We start from the raw sequence: 24810 nt of genomic DNA, 5'->3' as shown, positions 1-24810 counted from the left end.
ATCACCGACGCCCGGGGAACAGTGGGTTAACTGCCTTGCTCAGGGGTAGAAGGACAGAGTTTTACCTTGTCAGCTCAGGGATTCGATCAAGCAACCTTTCGTTACTGGCCCAACGATATAACCACTAGGCTACATGAGGAATAGAGGTTCATTTAGGATTATGAAACAATGTGGGCTAATATCAAGTGCTAAATCGAAATAAACTAAATTTACATTTCTAACATTTTCATACACTTTTGATAGACTTTTCTATCTAAGCTTTGAACTTAATAGGTCTAATAACTTTTCACATTAGTCAATGTCATATATGCAATAGATTCGTTAAAACATTGATACAACACAAATACAATTGAAATACTTAGGTAAACTAAGGATTTTTTTCTCTCCAAATTAAGCCAACATCCATCTTCATGAAATTATTAAATTCGTAAGAGGAAAAAACAAATATATGGATTTCAAAATCTTGTGGGATTTTTTCCAAACATTCTTAAGGGTTGATAACGAATTTCATCATGACAGACAATATAAGTACCAATAATATCTGCATTGTTTCTGCATTTAGCTGCCTGTTAGAAGTTGAACCCATAATATGTGGACAGAAAACTTACACAACATGACGATGCAAAAGACGTTGCACCAATGAGGACGCGTTTGAACATGGCTATTATTAGCCCATGGTCGACATCTTGAAGACTACAAGTAACTCAATTGAATCACCGGCATTCTAAAATGTAAAAATGCTATGTTTAAAAACAACCCAATTTTATAATTGAATATGAGGCTTAGAATGTAAATCACATGTTATCTGTCACATGCTTCGTAGACAACAGGTGTAGAGTATTTTTTAAATTTTTATTTAACCTTTATTTAACTAGGCAAGTCAGTTAAGAACAACTTCTTATTTACAATGACGGCTACTAAAAGGCAAAAGGCCTCCTGCGGTGCTGAGGGCTGGGATCAAAAAATATATATAGGACAAAACACACATCACGACAAGAGACAACACAACATAAAGAGAGACCTAAGACAACCACACAGCAAGGCAGCAACACATGACAACACAGTATGGTAGCAACACAACATGACAGCAGCACAAAACATGGTACAAACATTATTGGGCACAGACAACAATACATTTTACCTTTATTTAACTAGGCAAGTCAGTTAAGAACAAATTCTTATTTTCAATGACGGCCTAGGAACAGTGGGTAGAATCTTGTTCAGAAGCAGAACGAGAGATTTTTACCTTGTCAGCTCGAGGATTCGATCTTGCAACCTTTTGGTTACTAGTCCAACGCCGCTACATCACGCAACGCAAAAACTTATTTTTGAATGAAGAGATTGAGATAAAACTGTCCAGTTTGAGTGTTTGTTGCACTGACTAACTGTGAAACGCTTACTTAGAATCCAAAGTTAAAGATAATATAAAAATAAAAAAAATACAAATTGAAATAGTGACACGAGGAATAAATACACAGTGAATAACGAATAAAAATAACGAGTAAAAATAACATGACTAGCCTTTATATAGGGAGTAGAAAATAACATGGCTATATACAGGGAGTACCAGTACGGAGTCAATGTGCAGGGTGCAATGTAATTGAGGCAGCTATGTACTGTAATATAGGTAGGGGTAAAGTGACTAGGCAACAGGATAGATAATAGACAGTAGCAGCAACTTATGTGGTGAGGGTGGAAATATATATGTGTGTGTGTGTGTGTGTGTGTGTGTGATGTCAGTATGCATGTGTGCGCATGTTATGTGTATGTGGGCGTATGTAATGTGTTATCATAGAGGAGGATAGGCTAGTTTATATGTATTACATTTTAATTTTAGACGCTTTCACGCTTTCAAAATGTTGAGCCAAAAATCACAATTAATCTAACTAAATACGTGCTGCTGACACGGCCTTGATTTGTTTTGTGGTTAAGGTGTGCAAATGTCCCCTACCTTCTCCACAGGGTATTAAGTGATTTTCCAAACAGATCTCGGATAGTATTGACCATAAATAGTGACCGTGGTTGAATGGTAAATCAATTTCATATTAATAGTAGACCTGTAATTCATATCGGCTAATCATACATTTCCCTATTGATAATACAGGTATAACAAACCAATCGTAATACAATCATAATAATTTTTATTCAAATACATATTAAAAAGTACAATTTAAGTTACTCATTTAAACTTTAATCCTGACCTAATAAACCTGGATGAAAGTGTATAATCAAAAACGTGTAATGTTCACAAAATACAAACATGTGTACACGAATTGCAAACGTGTAGTGTAGGGCTGCCTACACACATAATAAAAACACGTAATGTACACAAAATTTAAAAAAGTGTGTTCCCCACGAATTAAAAAGTGCACTACATAAACTTATACCTAAAACGTGTACAGTGCTTTCAGAAAGTATTCACTACCCTTGACTTTTTCCACATTTTGTTGGTGGAATTTAAATGGATTTGTCTTTTTTTTTTTGTCAAGATCTACACAAAATACTCTGTAATGTCAAAGTGAAAGAAAAATTCTAACATTTGAAAAAAAAATAAAAAAAATAAACCACTAATATATCTTAATTATGTAAGTATTCAACCCCCTGAGTCAACACGTTAGAATCACCTTTCGCAGCGATTACACCTTTGCGTCTTTCTGGGTGTCTCAGAGCTTTCCACGCCTGGATTGTACAATGTTTGCACATTATTATTACAATTCTTCAAGCTCTGTCAAGTTGTTTGTTGATCATTGCTAGACGGCCATTTTCAAGTCATGCCATAGATTTTCAAGCCGATTTAAGTCAAAACTGTAACTAGGTTATTGTCCTGCTGAAAGGTCAATTTGTCTCCCAGTGTCTGTTGGGAATCAGACTGAATCAGGTTTTCGCCTGTGCTTAGCTCTATTCCGTTTCTATTTATCCTGAAAAAGTCCTTGCCGATGACAAGCATCTCCATAACATGATGCAGCCACCACCATGCTTGAAAAAATGAAGAGTGATATTCAGTGATGTGTTGTGTTGGATTTGCTCCAAAATTAACGCTTTGTTTTCAGAACATAAAGTTAATTTCTTTGCCACATCTTTTTCAGTCTGACTTTAGTGCCTTATTGCAAACAGGATGCATGTTTTGTAATATTTGTATTCTGTACAGGCTTCTTATTTTCACTCTGCCATTTAGGTTAGTATTGTGTAACTAATGTAACTACAATGTTATTGATTAATCCTAAATTCTCTTCTATCACAGCGATTAAACTCTGTAACTGTTTTAAAGTCACCATTGGCCTCATGGGGAAATCCATGAGCGGTGTCCTTCCTCTCCTGCAACTGAGTTTGGAAGGACGCCTGTATCTTTGTAGTGACTGGGTGTATTGATACACCATCCACAGTGCAATGAATAACTTCACCATGCTCAAAGGGATATTCAATGTCTGCTTTTTTTTTACCCATCTACCAATAGGTGCCCTTCTTTGCAAGGTATTGGAAAACCTCCCTGCTCTTTGTGGTTGAATCTGTGTTTGAAATTCACTGCTCGACTGAGGGACCTTACAGATGATTGTACAGAGATGAAGTAGTTATAAAAAAATATATATGTTAAACACTGTTGTTGCAGACAGAGTGAGTCCATGCAATTTATTATGTGACTTGCTAACATTTCAGATTGACATTTTTTAATAAATTGTTTAATTCAAAATGTCTAAAAGCATCATTCCACTTAGACATTACGGAGTATTGTGTGTAGGCTAGTGACACAACATCTCAATGTCATCCATTTTAAATTCAGGCTTTAACACAACACAATGTAGTAAAAGTCAGTAAAAGTCTAGGGGTGTAAATACTTTCTGGTGGCACTGTATCTATTCCACTAAATGATCATAAAATGTGTCTTACTGTGTGGAGTGTTGTCTGCTGTGTTTGTAGCCTAGCTTGTTAACTCTTGTTCTGAATCCGCTGTCTCTTCAGATGCATGAGTTGAGGTCAAAAAGAATAACAAAAAATGATCCAAAAGTGTAGACTTCACTGAATTGTGTTGATACTTGATCATTTTGGGTGTTGGGGCTATATTATGAGGTGCTGTTAAATTTTACAAATGGCACCCCATACCATATATTCTTACATACACTGAGATTAAGAACACCTTGACACAAACCGGTGTGCTTGGCACCCTCTACCATACTGCCCGTTCAAAGGCACTTAAATATTTTGTCTTTCCCATTCACCCTCTGAATGGCACACATACACAATCATTGTCTCAATTGTCTCAAGACTTGAAACTCTTTCTTTGACCTGTCTCCTCCCCTTCATCTACACTGATTGAAGTGGATTTAACAAGTGACTTCAAAAATAGATTCATAACTTTCACCTGGATTCACCTGATCAGTCTGTCATGGAAAGAGCAGGAGTCCTTAATGTTTTCTACACTCAGTGTATTACAGGTATGAATGTGTGTTTACTGCTGTTGTAAATTCCCTGCTCTAGGCCCAGCTGCATGAGTCAGATAACTTCAATAGAGCGTGTCGGTGTTGCACCACACAGCCCTGCTGCTCAGGACAGATCCACATTAATCATGCTATGCTGAAAAGACTGTACAGACTAAACCCTCATCTCACTGTAATAGGCCCTGCTGAGCAAACTGGACTCAGTGGTAGACGTAACATAGTAAAGGTCGATCCAGGACGCTGCAATTAGTAGGATATGTTACGTTTCGTATGGTATGTATTCGTTTGTGGATGTCCATCATCCATTTCATATAACATGTTACAAATTACAATTCATATGATATATTACAAATTGCAATTTATACAATATGTTACAAACTTGCAAAACATACGCTATGCTATGAATTCCAAATTGTTGTAACTAAAGTTAGCTAGGTGGCTAACGTTAGATAGGCTAGGGGTTAGAGTTAGGGGTTTGGGTTAAGGTTGGGATTAGGAGTTAGGTTAAAGGGTTAAGGTTAGGGTTAGGGGAAGGGTTAGCTAACATCTTAAGTAGTTGAAAGTAGCCAAAAAGTAGTAAATAGTTGCAAAATTGCTAATTAGCTAAAATGCTAAAGTTGTCTATGATGAGATTCAAAGACACCCAACCTTTGCGTTGCTAGATGTTTGTGTTATATGCCTACCCATCCCCCCAACCAACCAACCAACCAACCAACCAACCAACCAACCAACCAACCACGCTTCTCTCGTTTTTGCCTTAAGTAATCTTCTGTGTTATTTTGCTTTTTGTTCCACTGTTCCGAATAGCTAAATGGTTTATATTGTTCCTTTCTGTTCATTTTTTAACCTGTGAAATCAACAGTTTTTTACATTTAGCTCATTAAATGACTTCACCAATCAGTGCAGATAGAGCAGGCAAGCTAGTTGTTTACATGCATGGTGGAAAGACAAGTGTAGTCTATGTGTAACGGATGTGAAATGGCTAGCTAGTTAGCGGGTACGCGCTACTAGCGTTTCAATCAGTTACGTCACTTGCTCTGAAACCTAGAAGTAATGTTGCCCCTTGCTCTGCAAGGGCCGTGGCTTTTGTGGAGCGATGGGTAACGACGCTTCGTGGGCGACCGTTGTTGATGTGTGCAGAAGGTCCCTGGTTCGCGCCCGAGGTCGGGGCGAGGGGACGGTTTAAAGTTATACTGTTACATTGGTGCCGTGACCCGGATCACTGGTTGCTGCGGAAAAGGAGGAGGTTGAAAGGGGGGTGAGTGTAACGGATGTGAAATGGCTAGCTAGTTAGCGGGTACGCGCTACTAGCGTTTTAATCAGTTACGTCACTTGCTCTGAAACCTAGAAGTAATGTTGCCCCTTGCTCTGCAAGGGCCGTGGCTTTTGTGGAGCGATGGGTAACGACGCTTCGTGGGCGACCGTTGTTGATGTGTGCAGAAGGTCCCTGGTTCGTGCCCGAGGTCGGGGCGAGGGGACGGTTTAAAGTTATACTGTTACATATGGTGCAAGATGCAACTGAAATTGTGCGGTTGGGGAGATGTTGAGAAGGAGGCTTGAAGCACTGGGCATCTTGTTATGACATGTATTATATGAATTAGGTCCACAGAATTATACTTAGGAGGAGTGGCTTCTATGGAGGAACTTTGAATGTCCTTTGAGCGAGCTAGCTAGGTGGCTAGCTAGCTAGCTAGCTAGCTAGGTTAGCTACAAGCTTGTGTGTGCAGAGCGGCACCAGAACTTTACACACGTCTTACATGGAACGTGATAACGTGATAACTAGGCCTATAGTATCCTTAACTAGCATTGAACACGTTAATCCATTCTCTAGCTAATTAAACATCTTTCTCCCTATCTTCTGAATCAAGCTTGTAACGTCAGTACAGTAGCCTATGCTTCGGATGGGGAGGGGCAGGTAGCACACACAGGCAAAGATTTAGCACAGTATGGATCCCTTTCTTTCTAAGTTCTGTTTCTGTTCCTGGTCTTACGCAACCATACCAAACGTAACACATCACTAATTTGAGTGTCCCGGATTTACATTTACTATGCTACGTCTAGTCTATGAGACCAGGCTGTGCCGAGGGGTTAGCTACTGCAGTTTAACTAAATATAAATATGTATGTTGGATGGAGTTAAGTGGCAATGGGATATAGAACATGGAATGAGAAATGCTCAAAGCGACATTAGGCCTACTTTAAGATGGGAACTTAGTAAAGTTGTGTGCATTCTACATAGTCAAAGAATATTGAGTGCATTCTCTGTAGGCTAAATTATTGTGGTTTCAATGCACATCTAGAGGTCTGCTTTTAAAAAAAGCACAGATGTGATTTCCTGAGTTGGCAGTTACCCAGTTTAGTCAGGTTGTAGAGTGCTTCTCACGCCTCATGCTATGTCTGCTAATTGACATGAATATGATTCACTTCTCTCTTAACTGATGCCTGGTGAGAGTTTGGGCAGAAAATGGCTGCCGTGGCATCCCTTAGGTAGTACTTTTGGATAAGGTGAGTTCTTCTCCCTAACAACATAAATCAAGTATTCATCATTTCTTGAAGTATTCCAATGCATTATCGCTAGTAGTAGTATTGCAGCTGTAGTGAAAATCTCCATCACACTGTCTGCCTACCTACATGCTACACACCCACTAGACCTCCAACCTGTTTGTCAGACAGAGTCACTCTCACCTTGGGCACGACACTGGCAGCTGCCCAAGCCTCATTCATCTCTTTCAGATCAGATTTTCCACTCTAAGCTATCATGTGTGTCTGGTATTGTACATACATGGTTCTGGGGAGGAGAGACAACACAACTCCTTGTGATTAACAGACCATCATCAAGTGACATCTATTGACATTTACAGGGTGGTTACATTCATGTGACAACAGAACACTTGGGTGATTAGAGTTATCATTACATAATTGACAGCATGGTCATGGTCCCAAATCCCAACTGAAGAACATGATTAGTTTATTACTGAAACAGGTGTGTTAGTGCTGGTTGGACATTGGATCAAAAGCCTGTATATCTAGACCCTGCAGCCTCTTTTGGTAGTGGTTAGGTGAGAGAAGGCCCTGGGTCAGCAAGCTAACGTCTGTGTTTATCTATACATATATAATGCACAAGTATGTAAACATTCAGTCTGAGAGCGAGAGCCAAGTATCGCCTTCACGCTTCCCTGCTGTTTGACGTGAAGAGGCTCGTAAAACAGATAGAGAGTGAGAGAGAAAGAGAGGACCCACTAGGCACACGGTGCATTTCAATGAAATTAAGTTGAACCAACATGGAATAGACGTTGATTTGATGTCTGTTCCCAGTAGAGTGATAGAGATGAGTGGGAGAAAGGTAAGTAGAGAAACAGAGAGGATGGGGGGGGGGGGGGGGGGGGGGGTGTAGAGAGAGGGAAGACAGAGACAGACTGACAGAGGGTGGAAAAACTCAGTGAGAAGAAAGTGTGTTTGAAGAATAGACGGGATTTGTTTTAGTGTATAGAAAATGGTCAATGTTGGGGAGAGATTTCTACCTGTTTTAACACCACGTCTGGACAGACAATGTACCTGTACTTAACAGAATTAATGAATTAATTGATATATTTCTCATCTGTATTGGAAACATTAATCCTTTGTTGTCTTAGGAGTTTGCTACAGTAGCTCAGCTCTCAGCAGGGTGGAATGTACTGAGGGTGAGACATAGATACAATGAAACACTCACCCAGTCAGCACACACACATGCATACACGCGCACACACACAGAGGTGTCATGCACATAGGAAATATATTAAATTTTTTGTGGCTGTTGTTGTCTCTCTGTAATACTACTGGCCACCTAGCAATTTTAGGAAGATTGGCATTAGCTAGCCTGGATAGTTTCCCAGTCTCAACCAGAGAGGAAGACACATTTTAGGCTATTTTGGAGAATTGGCAAGGCATGCAAGACAAGACATTGCTAGATACAGATTATTAAGACATATGGGTATGGTTCAATCTGCCTGCACCCTCCTTGATCTCTCTCGTGCTGGCTCGCCTGCTCTTTCTCTTCGCTAATGATGAGAGTGTGTGTTCAGTCTTCGGTCTGTTGTGTGTAGATTATCCTAGCCTATTGATTGATGATAGGCTCTGCTTTACCAAAATTGCGAGACATTGCAAGCCAAGAAATTGCGAGATACAGCTTTTGATTGCCAATAGATAGGCCTAGTGCACAGTTCTGATGGTCTGCGTGGCATCCGACCTGCCTATACTGTGCCCCCCCCTTCTCTCTCCATCCCTTGCTAGCTCGCTATGGAAATGGATGTTTAAACTAGAGGTCGACTGATTATGATTTTTCAACGCCGATACCAATACCGATTGTTGGAGGACCAAAAAAAGCCGATACCGATTAATCGGCCGATTTAAAAAAATGTATTTGTAATAATGACAATTACAACAATACTGAATGAACACTTATTTTAACTTAATATAGTACATCAATAAAATCAATTTAGCCTCAAATAAATAATGAAACATGTTCAATTTGGTTTAAATAATGCAAAAACAAAGTGTTGGAGAAGAAAGTAAAAGTGCAATATGTGCCATGTAAAAAAGCTAACTTTTAAGTTCCTTGCTCAGAACATGAGAACATATGAAAGCTGGTGGTTCCTTTTAACATGAGTCTTCAATATTCCCAGGTAAGAAGTTTTAGGTTGTAGTTATTATAGGACTATTTCGCTCTATACGATTTGTATTTCATATACCTTTGACTATTGGATGTTCTTATAGGCACTTTAGTATTGCCAGTGTAACAGTATAGCTTCCGTCCCTCTCCTCGCTCCTACCTGGGCTCGAACCAGGAACGCATCGACAACAGCCACCCTCGAAGCAGCGTTACCCATGCAGAGCAAGGGGAACAACTACTCCAAGTCTCAGAGTGAGTGACGTTTGAAACGCTATTAGCGCGCACCCCGCTAACTAGCTAGCCATTTCACATCGGTTACACCAGCCTAATCTCGGGAGTTGATAGGCTTGAAGTCATAAACAGCGCAATGCTTGAAGCATTGCGAAGAGCTGCTGGCAAAACGCACGAAAGTGCTGTTTGAATGAATGCTTACGAGCCTGCTGGTGCCTACCATCGCTCAGTCAGACTGCTCTATCAAATCATAGACTTAATTATAACAACACACAGAAATACGAGCCTTTGGTCATTAAAATGGTTGAATCCAGAAACTATAATTTCGAAAACAAAATGTTTATTCTTTCAGTGAAATACGGAACCGTTCCGTATTTTACCCTAAGTCTAAATATTGCTGTTACATTGTACAACCTTCAATGTTATGTCATAATTATGTACAATTCTGGCAAATTAATTACGGCCTTTGTTAGGAATAAATGGACTTTACACAGTTCGCAATGAGCCAGGCGGCCCAAACTGCTGCATATACCCTGACTCCTTGCATAGAACGCAAGAGAAATGACACAATTTCCCTAGTTATAAGAAATTCATGTTAGCAGGCAATATTAACTAAATATGCAGGTTTAAAAATATATACTTGTGTATTGATTTTAAAGAAAGGCATTGATGTTTATGGTTGGGTACACATTGGTGCAACGACAGTGCTTTTTTTCGCAAATGCGCTTGTTAAATCATCACCCGTTTGTCGAAGTAGGCTGTGATTCAATGAGAAATGAACAGGCACCGCATCGATTATATGCAACATAGGACACGCTAGATAAACTAGTAATATCATCAACCATGTGTAGTTTACTAGCGATTATGTTAAGATTGATTGTTTTTTATAAGATAAGTTTAATGCTAGCTAGCAACTTACCTTGGTTTCTTGCTGCCCTCGCGTAACAGGTAGTTAGCCTGCCACGCAGGCTCCTTGTGGAGTGCAATGTAAGGCAGGTGGTTAGAGCATTGGACTAGTAACCGGAAGGTTGCAAAAACGAATCCCCGAGCTGACAATGTAAAAATCGTTCTGCCCCTGAACAAGGCAGTTAACCCACCGTTCCTAGGCCGTCATTGAAAATAAGAATGTGTTCTTAACTGACTTGCCTAGTTAAATAAAGGTGTAAAAAAAGGTGTCCAAAAATACCGATTACCGATTGTTAGAAAAACTTGAAATTGGCCCTAATTAATCGGCCATTCCGATTAATCGGTCGACCTCTAGTTTAAACAGTAAGATAAAAAAAAAAATGGTGACATCCCTACTCTCAATCAATTTAGCAAGCTTGTCTAACTACACTGAACAAGAATATAAACACAACATGTAAAGTGTTGGTCCCATATTTCATGAGCTGAAATAAAAGAAATCACAGAAATGTTGGCATATCAAGAAGCTGATTTAACAGCATGATTATTACACAGGTGCACCTTGTGCTGGGGACAATAAAAGGCAATTTTAAAATGTGCAGTTTTGTCACATAACACAATGCCACAGATGTCTCAAGTTTTGAGGGAGCGTGCAATTAGCATGCTGACTGCAGGAATGTCCACCAGAGCTGTTGCATGATATGTTAATTTGTGTTAATGTTAATTTGTCTACCATAAGCTGCCTCCAACATCATTTTAGAAAATTTGGCAATACGTCCAACCGGCCTCACAACCCCAGACCACGTGTAACCACGCCAGCCCAGGACCTCCACATCTGGCTTCTTCAACTGTGGGATCGTCTGAGGGGGTTGGGGGGATGCTGAGGAGTATTTCTGTCTGTAATAAAACCTTTTTGTGAAGAAAAACTAATTCTGATTGGTTGGGCCTGGCTATGCCTTCCCAGGTACACCCATGGCTGCACCCCTGCTCAGTCATGTGAAATCCATAGAATAGGGCCACATTAATTTATTTTAATTGACTGATTTCCTTACATGATCTTTGAAATTGTTGCATGTTGCATTTATATTTATGTTTAGTATATCTTAGCTGACAAGCCTGCTGGCAAGGTTGGTAGACTTTAGAATAGCAAGCAATCACTAAATGTACTGAATAAGAGTCCTTTCAATCTTTTACCCAGATTTTTGCAGAGATGCAGAGAAGCATATTTAGTTTCTTTAAAAAAAGAACCACCAGTCAGGAGGATACAGACAGCTCAAGAGGTAAGCTTAGATATGCAGAAAAATATACATGTTTTATATAGAATTAAGAATAATGATTATGGCTCTAGATGGCAGGAAAAATCTGTTTAAAAAAAAAAATCTGTTGAAAAATGATTTTTTTACAATTTACAACCTCCCAGCCATCCTCACGTACTTTGTGCTCCCTTAGGTTTTTGGAGTGTATGATGCCACTGCACATACACAAACACACATGTATGGACGTGTGTACGGACACAAACACACAGACACACACACCGTCTGCAGTCTCTGCTACACTACAATGCTTTGTAAGAGCTAGGCTCAGAGATCTCATTATATCTCCCTCTCTAACTTTAAGCATCAGCTGTCTGAGCAGCTTAACAATCATTGTACCTGTACACAACCCATCTGTAAATAGCCCACTCAACTACCTCATCCCCATATTGTTATTTATTTTTTTCTCCTCTGCACCCTGGTATCTCTACTTGCACATTCATCATCTGCACATCTATCACTCCAGTGTTAATGCTAAATTGTAATTATTTCACCTCTATGGCCTATTTATTGCCTTACCTCCCTAATCTTACTACATTTGTACACACTGTACATATATTTTTCTATTGTGTTATTGATTGTACGTTTGTTTTTCCCATGTGTAACTCCGTGTTGTTTGTGTTACACTGCTTTGCTTTATCTTGGCCAGGTTGCAGTTGTAAATGAGAACTTGTTCTCAACTGGCCTACCTGGTTAAATAAAGGTGAAATAATAATTTTTTTTAAATAAAAAAATATCTGTAATTACAGTAGCATTTCCTGTAAGTCTATTGCAACAGTAATTATTTTGCCCTTTAACACTGAAATTGATCTAAATGATCTCTATACAACAACTGTCAGCACTGACTGTCAATGGATATTTCCATGACAAACCTCCCACAGATGCTGGGTGAGGATGGAACAACATCATTCTATCCAAAGAGATTTAACTAGGCCTACTGAAGGGGGAGTGTGTGTGTTTAAATGTGAAAAGGGTGGGGTTGGGGAAGTGTGTGTGTTTAAATGTGAAAAGGGTGGGGTTGGGGAAGTGTGTGTGTTTAAATGTGAAAAGGGTGGTGTGGGGGGAGTGTGTGTGTTTTAAGGTGAAAAGGGTGGGGTTGGGGAAGTGTTTGTTTAAAGGTGGAAAGGGTGGTGTGGGGGGAGTGTGTGTTTTAAGGTGAAACGGGTGGGGTTGGGGAAGTGTATGTGTTTAAAGGTGAAAAGGGTGGTGTGGGGGGAGTGTGTGTGTTTTAAGGTGAAAGGGTGGGGTTGGGGAAGTGTTTGTTTAAAGGTGGAAAGGGTGGTGTGGGGGGAGTGTGTGTGTTTTAAGGTGAAACGGGTGGGGTTGGGGAAGTGTGTGTGTTTAAAGGTGGAAAGGGTGGTGTGGGGGGAGTGTGTGTGTTTAAAGGTGAAAGGGGTGGGGTTGGGGAAGTGTGTGTGTTTAAAGGTGAAAAGGGTGGTGTGGGGGGAGTGTGTGTGTTTTAAGGTGAAAAGGGTGGGGTTGGGGAAGTGTTTGTTTAAAGGTGGAAAGGGTGGTGTGGGGGGAGTGTGTGTGTTTTAAGGTGAAACGGGTGGGGTTGGGGAAGTGTGTGTGTTTAAAGGTGGAAAGGGTGGTGTGGGGGGAGTGTGTGTGTTTTAAGGTGAAAAGGGTGGGGTTGGGGAAGTGTGTGTGTTTCAAGGTGGAAAGGGTGGTGTGGGGAGAGTGTGTTTTAAGGTGAAAAGGGTGGGTGGGTGGGGGGGTGTTTAAAGGTGAAAAGGGTGGGGGGAGTGTGTGTGTTTAAAGGTGAAATGAGTGGGGTGGGGGGAGTGTGTGTGTTAAAAGGGTGGAGGGGGGGATGTGTTTGTGTGTTTAAAGGTGAAAAGGGTGGGGGGAAGTGTGTGTGTTTAAAGGTGAAAAGGGTGGGGGGTGTTTAAAGGTGAAAAGGGTGGTGTGGGGGGAGTGTGTGTGTTTAAAGGTGAAAGGGTGGGGTGGGGGGAGTGTGTGTAAGTGTGTGTGCAGGCGTTAATGTGTTGTCCCAGGGCAGACTTGGGTCAGGACTCAGGAAGGAGATGGGTCATGGTTAATACCTCTGTTTAAAAGACAGAGCTGCTTCCCCGGACCCTGTCAACCCAGCCGCATTAGTGCTCCACACACACACACGGCCAATATTCCCACTCAGAGGACTGCTCTGCTGTGTTCCAGAAACTATTAGCTGATAGCATCGCAGCTTGTAGGAATGTAAACATTTACAGTAAAACCATAAGAGATCTCCTCCCCTCTGGGTGTGTTGTATCCATCACAGACAACCACATTTTCCCCCAAAGACGAGGGTTTTCTCTCATATTTCACATAAAAATGGATGGTTCATTGAATGATTACTCATGATACATGATTTCCTCTTATATTACATTGGTGTCAGCAGTGGGATTTTATTATATGCCTTTGGATAACAATAATCATCTTTTAGATTTTACCTAGGAAAATTGATTGCACTTCATACAGAAATAACTTTTTGACCCAGGAACATTTCCCTCAATGCGGCTTTGATTGAATTCTCCCTTGACCTTTCAGAAATGTTTGTAGGCACTACTCTTTCTTAAATGAACTTGTTTTGATTTCATGTTATTCTGAAGTTTGAAAATTCACAAATGTTTTCTCTCTCTCTCTCTCTCTCTCTCTCTCTCTCTCTCTCTCTCTCTCTCTCTCTCTCTCTCTCCCTCTCTCCCTCTCTCTGTGTGTGTGTTCTAAAGCATTGGGAGGGGTCATAGTGAGGATTAGTAAAGGCAGTCTGATAGATGAGACCACCCAGGGGAAGGAGAAATCAGGGTTATTTATGATCACTAGAAGGACTATAGTGTTTTCTTCAGATAGATAGATACTAGACAAGATGCACTAGACTGGACAGACAGACTTTTCAGAGTCTGATCACAACGCTAACAACAACCCCTTGTCACAGATCTAAAAGAGCCTGAGTTGTGCAGTTGATCTTGGTTCAAAACCCAGTGGTATTTTATCAAAGTAGAAACCTCTAAAACCAAGCTTCAACCTGGACCTTCCTCTCGCCCTCACATCTATGTTATCTAATATTTCGAATATTATCTAATTATTTGTTTACTTACACTATGTGTAGTTTATTTACAGTAAAAACAGGGGCAACATGGGTAAATATGGCACTTTGCTTGGACATACAAATAAATATTTCTCAACTCAACTTAAAAAGAAACTCATTGCTACAATGAGTGTGTGTGTGTGTGTGTGTGTGTGTGTGTGTGTGTGTGTGTGTGTGTGTGTGTGTGTGTGTGTGTGTGTGTGTGTGTGTGTGTGTGTGTGTGTGTGTGTGTGTGTGTGTGTGTGTGAGGGGGTTCAGGATCAGGAGTAGCTTTTCAGGGAACGTGTGTCCGGGGGGTGGTGTGTGTGTGTGTGTGTGTGTGTGTGTGTGTGTGTGTGTGTGTGTGTGTGTGTGTGTGTGTGTGTGTGTGTGTGTGTGTGTGTGTGTGTGTGTGTGTGTGTGTGTGTGTGTGTGTGTGTCACCGACCCCCTCCACAGGTGTGAGCTGTGAATGACACTGACCCGAAACTTGGGTTTCCAAAACAGAGGCTTACACTATGACTCAGGGGAGTGTGTGTGTTTCTTCGTATACTATATATACAAAAGTATGTGGACACCCCTTCAAATTAGTGGATTCGGATATTTAGCCAGCTGCCTCTTGGCAGGGCAGGCCAGGCCAAGCCAGGGTGAATATTTGTGAAGCATCCTGTCCATAGAAGGCCAGCTGAGTGGATGATATCCTCCAACCTGCTACATCCCCTCCGACCGCTCCCACACACTCTCTGTCTCTCTAACACACACTCCCTCAGCCCCAGAGCTTTGGCCAGAGGAATTTAGATGTTTTAATTAGTGGTGATAAGCAGAGACAAGTAGAGCATTGAGAAGCTGACACAGAGCAACATCCACTATCACAAACCGATAACAACCACACTCACTCAGAAACTACTTACCACCTCTCTTCCTCTACTCCCCCTGTCTGCCTAGTCCTCCCTACTCAGGCTTTACCCAGCAAACATGACCCCGTTGGCCAATGTGGGTATTTGGTGGGCAAGGTGGGCATGGGCTAGCCCACATCAAGCCCACATCAGCCCGACACGGGCTAGCCAACAACAAACCCAATACAGGGTAGCCCACACAGTTTCTCTTGTAAAAATTATATGTATGATACAACTTGTTGGTTGTATTTCTGATACACTGTATCACTTTTCCTAAATACCTTTAAGGCTTGAAAATGATGCAATTCATGCATTGAATTAAGTATATTATAAGTAAATACATTCCTATTAAATAGCAAAGGCGTATCGGCCCAATGTGGGCAGCCTACATGGGACCAATATTTTAGCCCACATTATGCCAATGTGGACATGTTTGCTGGGTACTTACTGCCTCTCACGAGCATCCAAACCACTCTCTTCTTCTGTTCTCACAGCCTTCTCCACTCCCTCCCTCCATCCTTTTACTCCTCCACCGAGTGACTGTGGTCAGGTAACACACATACAGTACACAGTGTCCGACAGGTCAAGGCCTGGACAAGTGCGTGTGCGTTAGAGAGAGCTCACGGGGGGGGGGGGGGGGGGGGGGGGGGGGGGGGGGGTCGGTTAGAACCGCCTGAGACTTTGTCCGACCTTGAACTGAAATTGTCTCTCTAGGAGGTCTAGTCACGTAGAAGGTACTCACACGTGCGTGCCCACACACACACATGCACTCAGGCATGCACACAACACACACACACTAGTCACATAGTGGGCTGCAGAGCGAGATGGGAGGTTACTAAGTGTTCCTCTGTAAGACTTTCTGCAGGAGAGGAGTGTAGCGGATGAAGCTGCTATTGTTCATTTTAGGACATGGAGTGATAACAGCCAAGTCACCGTTCTGACATGAGACTGTGATAGCTTGTTTAGTGCTAAAGACTGTCCAAGATATTCTACGTGTGAGAGCATCAGCTACTGTACTCCACCAACAACTCCTCACTGCTCCAAAGTAGCTATATGTGACAAGGACTTAGTGAAGAGGAGTAAAAACACGCCCCAAAAACCTCATAGTGTGCTCACAGACACACTCACTGTGTCAATGTGTGTTCACCAAAGTTACTGTGGGATTTATCTCCAAACTTATCTTATTTGTTTTTTTTACCCCTTTTTCTCCCCAATTACAAACTTGTCTCATCGCTGCAACTCTGGTGGTGTTGAGAGCCGTTTCTAAACAGGTAATAAAGGGGGAGGATAAAGAGACAAAACATTAGAGACGTACAGACTTATCAGAGGTCTGAACAATCTTCATACACCAACAGGAGACCATCTGCTAGCCATGACATAGCTTATCATTAGCAGAGGCACAGTCAAGTCCCTGTTTCCATGAAAAAACAATGTATTTAATTTACATTTCAACAACAGCTGGCTAAATGTGTATGATGTGTAAGTCTTTGTGCAGGGTGCATCTCCCCAACGGGCTCAGGAGAGGAGAAGGTCAAGTCATGCGTCCTCCGAAACATGACCCGCCAAGCTGCGATTCTTAACACCCGCTTGCTTAACCTGGAAGCCAGCTGCACCAATGTCTCGGAGCAAACTGACAACTGAAGTCAGTCTGCAGGCGCCCGGCCCGCCACAAGGAGTCGCTAGAGCGCGATGAGCCAAGTAAAGCCCCCCAGTCAAACCCTTCCCTAACCCGGACGACGCTGGGCCAATTGTGCACCGCCCTATCGGACTCCCGGTCGTGACACAGCATGGGATCGAACCCCAGGCTGTAGTGACGCCTCAACACTGCGATGCAGTACCTTAGACACCTACACCACACAGGAGGCCCCAAATGTATGTTTTAACAATGCTCATGAGAACACAGTGATGATTTATGCAGTTGAAGTATCCAATGCAAAAATGTGTTGCATGTGATGGGTAAGTATTCCAAACTATTTTTAGTTAAAGTTCAAGTTCTGTTGATAAAGTCTAAAACCTATTCATTATACATACTTTGGTCCTGGCCTTGCTGTGTTGACTAGTTGACTAGTGCTGCAGGCACATTGTTTGACAGGAGAGGAAGACAGTGTTTCTTTTATAGTTCAAAGTACAGACGGCCTCTCTCTGTGTCCCTGACTGCACCTGCGCTGTTAAAGCCAGACACACACCGTTCCGTCTTGTCCACACCTCTGACAGATCAGTGACCTTGTTTTAAGCCTGTGGCAGGGTGTGTGCATGTGTGTTCATGTCTGTGTGTGCATGTGTTGCTCACTAAAGAGCTTGTCGGAAGATTTTACGACCTTGTTTACCTTTTGAAGGAATTTTGTCACAACATCTGAGATGGAGGAATGGGTTGGAGGGGCAGACAGGGAGGGAGGGGTGTATGAAAGGGTAGAAAGAGAGAGTGGTGGACACCTGCACTCATCTGCAAGAATGCTAGTTTTCACCAGACCCTCTCCAGGCTTAACCCTTAATGCCGAGGGGAGGTATGTGTGTGAGAGAGAGCGAGAGAGAGAGAAAAAAGGAGAGAGGGAGAGAGAAAGAGCGAGAGAGAAAGAGAAGACATGTATTGCCTGGGGACATATAGAAGTAGGAACACACACGTCCCGAAGCAACAGATGCCTTTGTGACATACAGATATAGAGTACCAGTCAAAAGTTTGGACACACTTACTCATTCAAGGGTTTTTCTTTATTTTTACTATTTTCTACATAATAGAATAATAGTGAAGACATCAAAACTGTGAAATAACACATATGGAATCCTGAAGTAACCAAAAGAAATGTTAAACAAATCAAAATATATTTTACATTTGAGATTCTTCAAAGAAGCCAACCTTTGCCTTGATGACAGCTTTGCACACACTTGGCATTCTCTCAACCAGCTTCACCTGGAATGCTTTTCCAACAGTCTTGAAGGAGTTCCCACATATGCTGAGCACTTGTTGGCTGCCTTTTCTTCACTCTGCAGTCCAACTCATCCCAAACCTCCTCAATTGGGTTGAGCTCTGGTGATTGTGGAGGCCAGGTCATCTGATGCAGCACTCCATCACTCTCCTTTATGGTCAAATAGCCCTTACACAGCCTGGAGGTGTGTTGGATCATTATCCTGTTGAAAAACAAATAATAGTCCCATTAAGTGCAAACCAGATGGGATGGCGTATCGCTGCAGAATGCTGTGGTAGCCATGCTGGTTAAGGTGCCTTGAATTCAAAATAAATCACTGACAGCATCACCAGCAAAGCATCCCTACACCATCACACCTCCTCCTCCATGCTTCACGGTGGGAACCACACATGCAGAAATCATCCGATCACCTACTCTGCGTCTCACAAATATACGGCGGTTGGAATCAAAAATCTCAAATTTGGACTCGTCAGACCAAAGGACAGATGTCCACCGGTCTAATGTCCATTGCTTGTGTTTCTTGACCCCAGTCCTTCTTCTTATTGGTGTCCTTTAGTAGTGGTTTCTTTGCAGCAATTCGACCATGAAGGCCTGATTCACGCAGTCTCCTCAGAACAGTTGCTGTTGAGATGTGTTACTTGAACTCTGTGAAGCATTTATTTGGGCTGCAATTTCTGAGGCTAGTAACTCTAATGAACTTATCCTCTGCAGCAGAGGTAACTCTGGGTCTTCCTTTCCTGTGGCGGTCCTCATGAGAGCCAGTTTCATCATAGCGCTTGATGGGACTACACTTGAAGAAACTTCAAAAGTTCTTGAAATGTTTCATATTGACTGACTTTCATGTCTTAAAGTAATGATGGACTGTTGTTTCTCTTTGCGTATTTGAGCTGTTCTTGCCATAATTTGGACTTCGTTTTTTACCAAATAGGGATATCTTCTGTATACCACCCCTACCTTGTCACAACACAACTGACTGGCTCAAACACATTAAGAAGGAAAGAAATTCCACAAATTAACTTTTAACAAGGCACACCTGTTAATTGAAATGCATTCCAGGTGACTACCTCATGAACCTGGTTGAGAGAATGCCAAGAGTGTGCAAAGCTGTCATCAAGGCAAAGGGTGGCTTCTTTGAAGAATCTCAAATATAAAATATATTTTTTTGGTTACTACAGGATTCCATATGTGTTATAGTTTTGATGTCTTCACTATTATTCCACAATGTAGGAAACAGTAAAATAAAGACAAACCCTGGAATGAGTAGGTGTGTCCAAACTTTTGAATGGTACTGTATATACACCGATCTACACATTAAGACACACCCACCATTTGTTTGTCCATATTTGTCTTCCTCTCTGATCCTGTATTTGAAGAAGTAAACAGAAACCCTCCCGTCCTTCCTTCCCTCGCTCCATCTCTCCTCTTTCAGTATCACCATTAGTCTTTGCACGCTGATGCCAGCTTGCTGTGGGGTGGCAATAAATCATCTTAGCCAATGCAGGACCGTTCACAGTACCACGTACACCCCCCCCCCCCCCCCCCCCCCCCCCCCCCACTGTACCACACACACACACACACACACACACACACACACACACACACACACACACACACACACACACACACACACACACACACACACACACACACACACACACACACACACACACACACACAGCCTTGACTGTACCCTCCCAGTTGTAGCCCATTAGATGTGGCGTGTCTCTCTAAACATTTAGATGTTTTAGATTTATTGGGGAAGCCGTCTACTCACTGCAAGGCTAGCATGATGTCTTTTATTGGACGAGAAGTGTGAGGTATCCTGTTTCACAGACACACAAATGTGTATGCACGCACGCAAATACACACACGCATGCAAACACACACAGACCGAAGCACATGCACACGCATGCACACACACTTTCTCCCATAATCTCATGATATCTTCCACAGCATAGACAAACAGTTAAGCCAGCTGTGCTCCATGCCTCAACAGCGCTATCCCATAGGGTGTGTGTGTAAGTGTGTTGTGTAGTGTGTGCTAATCATTTTCAGCTTGTATACTTGGTGGTGGGAAGAATATGTCTCTGTGCTCATCATCTGTAGTGCAGGTGCACTTTCTCCTCCACATCTGAATTCTCTGACACACATCCATAGATGAATGTCAATGGGAGAATATCTCTGTGAAATTGAAGTTACAGATTTCTATCCACAGTAACTCATGACTTCCACTCTTTCTCTCTCCTTTGCTATGTGCAGGGAAGGCGGTCTCTCTGTCCAGAGTAACTCTATCTGTGACTTTATCTGTGTGTCTGATGGTATCGTTACAGGTTGTGTTGTCCAGCCTGCTCCTGTGGTCAATAATGGGGATTAAACCTGATCACGACAACAGATAGCATCTTTACTCACATCTCTAATTCACTCACACATTGTCTCAATCGTCAGATATGTTCAGTGTGTGCGTGTGTAATATTTTACTTGCTGCCAGTAAGGAATGGATCACTCATTTGCAGTTAAAATCTGCTTGGGTTCTTGAATAAAGATAAGCTGAAAGCTGGGTTAGTTGGTTTACTACAGGGAGAAGAGTAATGGGGAACTGCATTAGAGTCCAAACCTCCCAATGCTCTTGTCTTGTACTCTCCTGAAACACTCCTCTTTGGACAAAACACAGACCTTAAAGCACCAGCTACAACTATAACTGGTCGTTCCAGCAATTGGTTGCATTTTGAGTAGTGCAATTTATAGGATTTTTAAAAATGCTTCTAATTTTAACATTCTGTCATGAAGATCACATGTTCAACTTAATTAAAAATGTTTTCCCATCTCAACAGGTTGAATTAAAAAAAAGACTATACTAAGCACCTATTAAGGTAACCGTAACAGGGTTGATAATTTAATCATAAATCCCCTTGTGACAGGGGCAATTGAATGCTAGCTTCACAAACAAAATGCAATTCTTAAAACATTTCTGTCCTGTCTATCTATGGGTAACAGTTTTCCACCACAAAACACCAGAAAATGGCCAAAAGAGTAGAACCAGCTCACCTGCTTTTACTTCTTTTGGAAATAATATTTAAAAAGTAATAGTTTCACCATATTAAAAAGAGAGTTCAGTTCACGTAACAAGGTGGACCTTAAAATGAGGAACAGGATTTGTTAACCTTAAAATTAATCACATAATAATCGCCAGAAATAACTTAGTCAAAGAAACATAATAACTAGGGCTTTACAATGATGGTGAAAACTTGGAGAAATGTTTGGGTTACTAGAAGTCACAGAGGGACATGTCAAAATGCTGAATTCTGGCACTTTAGCAAGTCTTATATTCATATTAAAAATCATATTTATTGAATTTTCCATGTGGTCTATATTAAAGGACACCTCATTTAATATAACAGACTTGTAAAATTCCACATGAACAATTTCTACTTAAAATATCAAAGGGAGCCTCCCGGGTGGCGCAGTGGTCTAGGGCACTGCATCGCAGTGCTAGCTGCACCACCAGAGTCTCTGGGTTCGCGCCCAGGCTCTGACGCAGCCGGCCGCGACCGGGAGGTCCGTGGGGCGACGCACAATTGGCATAGCGTCGTCCGGGTTAGGGAGGGTTTGGCCGGTAGGGATATCCTTGTCTCATCGCGCTCCAGCGACTCCTGTGGCGGGCCGGGCGCAGTGTGCGCTAACCAAGGGGGCCAGGTGCACGGTGTTTCCTCCGACACATTGGTGCGGCTGGCTTCCGGGTTGGAGGCGCGCTGTGTTAAGAAGCAGTGCGGCTTGGTTGGGTTGTGCTTCGGAGGACGCATGGCTTTCGACCTTCGTCTCTCCCGAGCCCGTACGGGAGTTGTAGCGATGAGACAAGATAGTAATTACTAGCGATTGGATACCACGAAAATTGGGGAGAAAATGGGATATAAAAAAAATATCAAAGGGACGCAAAAGGCACTCATTTCGTGGAACAACCCAACTGTTACTGTCACACACACACACGCACGCACGCACACACATGCACACACACGTGCACAGAGAGCATGTAAGAGCATCACTCTCCCATCACTATCCCCTTCATGTCCTCCCCTCTCTCCTGATGTGGGAGTGAGAGAAACAGGCAGGTGGATTATCATCAACAGCTCCTCCATCCAGCATCACCCCTAAGAGAGCATGGGACCACAACCGGTGTGTGTGTGTCTCACACCTCATCCATTACATCCTGAGCCAGGCATCAGCACATTAGCACCAGAGCTTGCATAGAGAGAGACAAAGAGGGAGAGAGTGACAGAGATAGCGAGAGGGAGGGAAAGAGAGAGTGACAGAGATAGAGAGAGAGAGGGAAAGAGGGAGAGTGACAGAGATAGTGAGAGAGAGGGAAAGAGGGAGAGTGACAGAGATAGAGAGAGGGAAAGAGGGAGAAAGTGACAGAGATAGAGAGAGAGGGGGAAAGAGGGAGAGTGACAGAGATAGAGAGAGGGAAAGAGGGAGAAAGTGACAGAGATAGAGAGAGAGGGGGAAAGAGGGAGAGTGACAGAGATAGAGAGAGGGAAAGAGGGAGAAAGTGACAGAGATAGAGAGAGGGAAAGAGGGAGAAAGTGACAGAGATAGAGAGAGAAAGGAAAGTTGTATATTACGGTGAGAAAGTGACCACCTTTTCCGCTTTACTTCAGAGTCCAGTGCCATACTGATTTGAGTGGGCTTTAAGATGATCATGCATCAAAATGCGGTTGTGAAAGATACAGTCACAAATTAAATGATTGGCAGTAGCACCCTTGATTACAGATTAGCAAAAAAAAGACCATTCCTCCATAAGTGCAAACCAAAGCATATCAAGGATCTGGAAATACGCAGTTTAATGTACAGTTGAAGTCAGAAGTTTACATACACCTAGGTTGGAGTCATTAAAACTCGTTTTTCAACCACTCCAAAAATGTCTTGTTAACAAACTATAGTTTTGGCAAGTCGGTTAGGACATCTACTTTGTGCATGACACAAGTAATTTTTCCAACAATTGTTTACAGACAGATTATTTCACTTATAATTCACTGTATCACAATTCCAGTGGGTCAGAAGTTTACACACACTAAGTCGACTGTGCCTTTAAACAGCTTGGAAAATTCCAGAAAATGATGTCATGGCTTTAGAAGCTTCTGATAGGCTAATTGACATAATTTGAGTCAATTGGAGGTGTATCTGTGGATGTATTTCAAGGCCTACCTTCAAACTCAGTGCCTCTTTGCTTGACATCATGGGAAAATCAAAATAAATCAGCCAAGACCTCAGAAAATAATTGTAGACCTCCACAAGTGGTTCATCCTTGGGAGCAATTTCCAAATGCCTGAAGGTACCACGTTAGTCTGTACAAACAATAGTACGCAAGTATAAACACCATGGGACCACGCAGCCGTCATACTGCTCAGGAAAGAGACGCGTTCTGTCTCCTAGAGATGAACGTACTTTGGTGCAAAAAGTGCAAATCAATCCCAGAACAACAGCAAGGGACCTTGTGAAGATGCTGGAGGAAACAGGTACACAAGTATCTATATCCACAGTAAAACGAGTCCTATATTGACATAACCTGAAAGGCCGCTCAGCAAGGAAGAATCCACTGCGCCAAAACCGCCATAAAAAAGCCAGACTACGGTTTGCAACTGCACATGGGGACAAAGATCGTACTTTTTGGAGAAATCTCCTCGGGTCTGATGAAACAAAAATAGAACTGTTTGGCCATAATGACCATCGTCATGTTTGGAGGAGAAAGGGGGAGGCTTGCAAGCTGAAGAACACCATCACAACCGTGAAGCACGGGGGTGGCAGCATCATGTTGTGGGGGTGCTTTGCTGCAGGAGGGTCTGGTGCACTTCACAAAATAGACGGCATCATGAGGATGGAAAAGTTTGTGGATATATTGAAGCACCATTCATGACATCAGTCAGGAAGTTAAAGCTTGGTCGCAAATGGGTCTTCCAAATGGACAATGACCCCAAGCATACTTCCAAAGTTGTGGCAAAATGGCTTAAGGACAACAAAGTCAAGGTATTAGAGTGGCCATCACAAAGCCCTGACCTCAATCCTATAGAAAATTTGTGGGCAGAACTGAAAATGCGTGTGTGAGCAAGGCCTACAAACCTGACTCGCTTATACCAGCTCTGTCAGGAGGAATGGGCCAAAATTTACCCAACTTATTGTGGGAAGCTTGTGGAAGGCTACCCAAAACGTTTGACCCAAGTTAAACAATTTAAAGACAATGCTACCAAATACTAATTGAGTGTATGTAAACTTCTGACCCACTGGGAATGTGATGAAAGAAATAAAAGCTGAAATAAATCATTTTCTCTACTATTATTCTGACATTTCACATTCTTAAAATAAAGTGGTGATCCTAACTGACCTAAGACAGGGCATTTTTACTGGGATTGAATGTCAGGAATTG

This window comes from Salvelinus namaycush, chromosome 4 (genome assembly GCF_016432855.1).
Source record: "Salvelinus namaycush isolate Seneca chromosome 4, SaNama_1.0, whole genome shotgun sequence".
Lineage (NCBI taxonomy): Eukaryota > Metazoa > Chordata > Actinopteri > Salmoniformes > Salmonidae > Salvelinus > Salvelinus namaycush.
The sequence above is the reverse complement of the archived record's forward strand: the minus strand, read 5'-3'. Positions refer to the sequence as shown.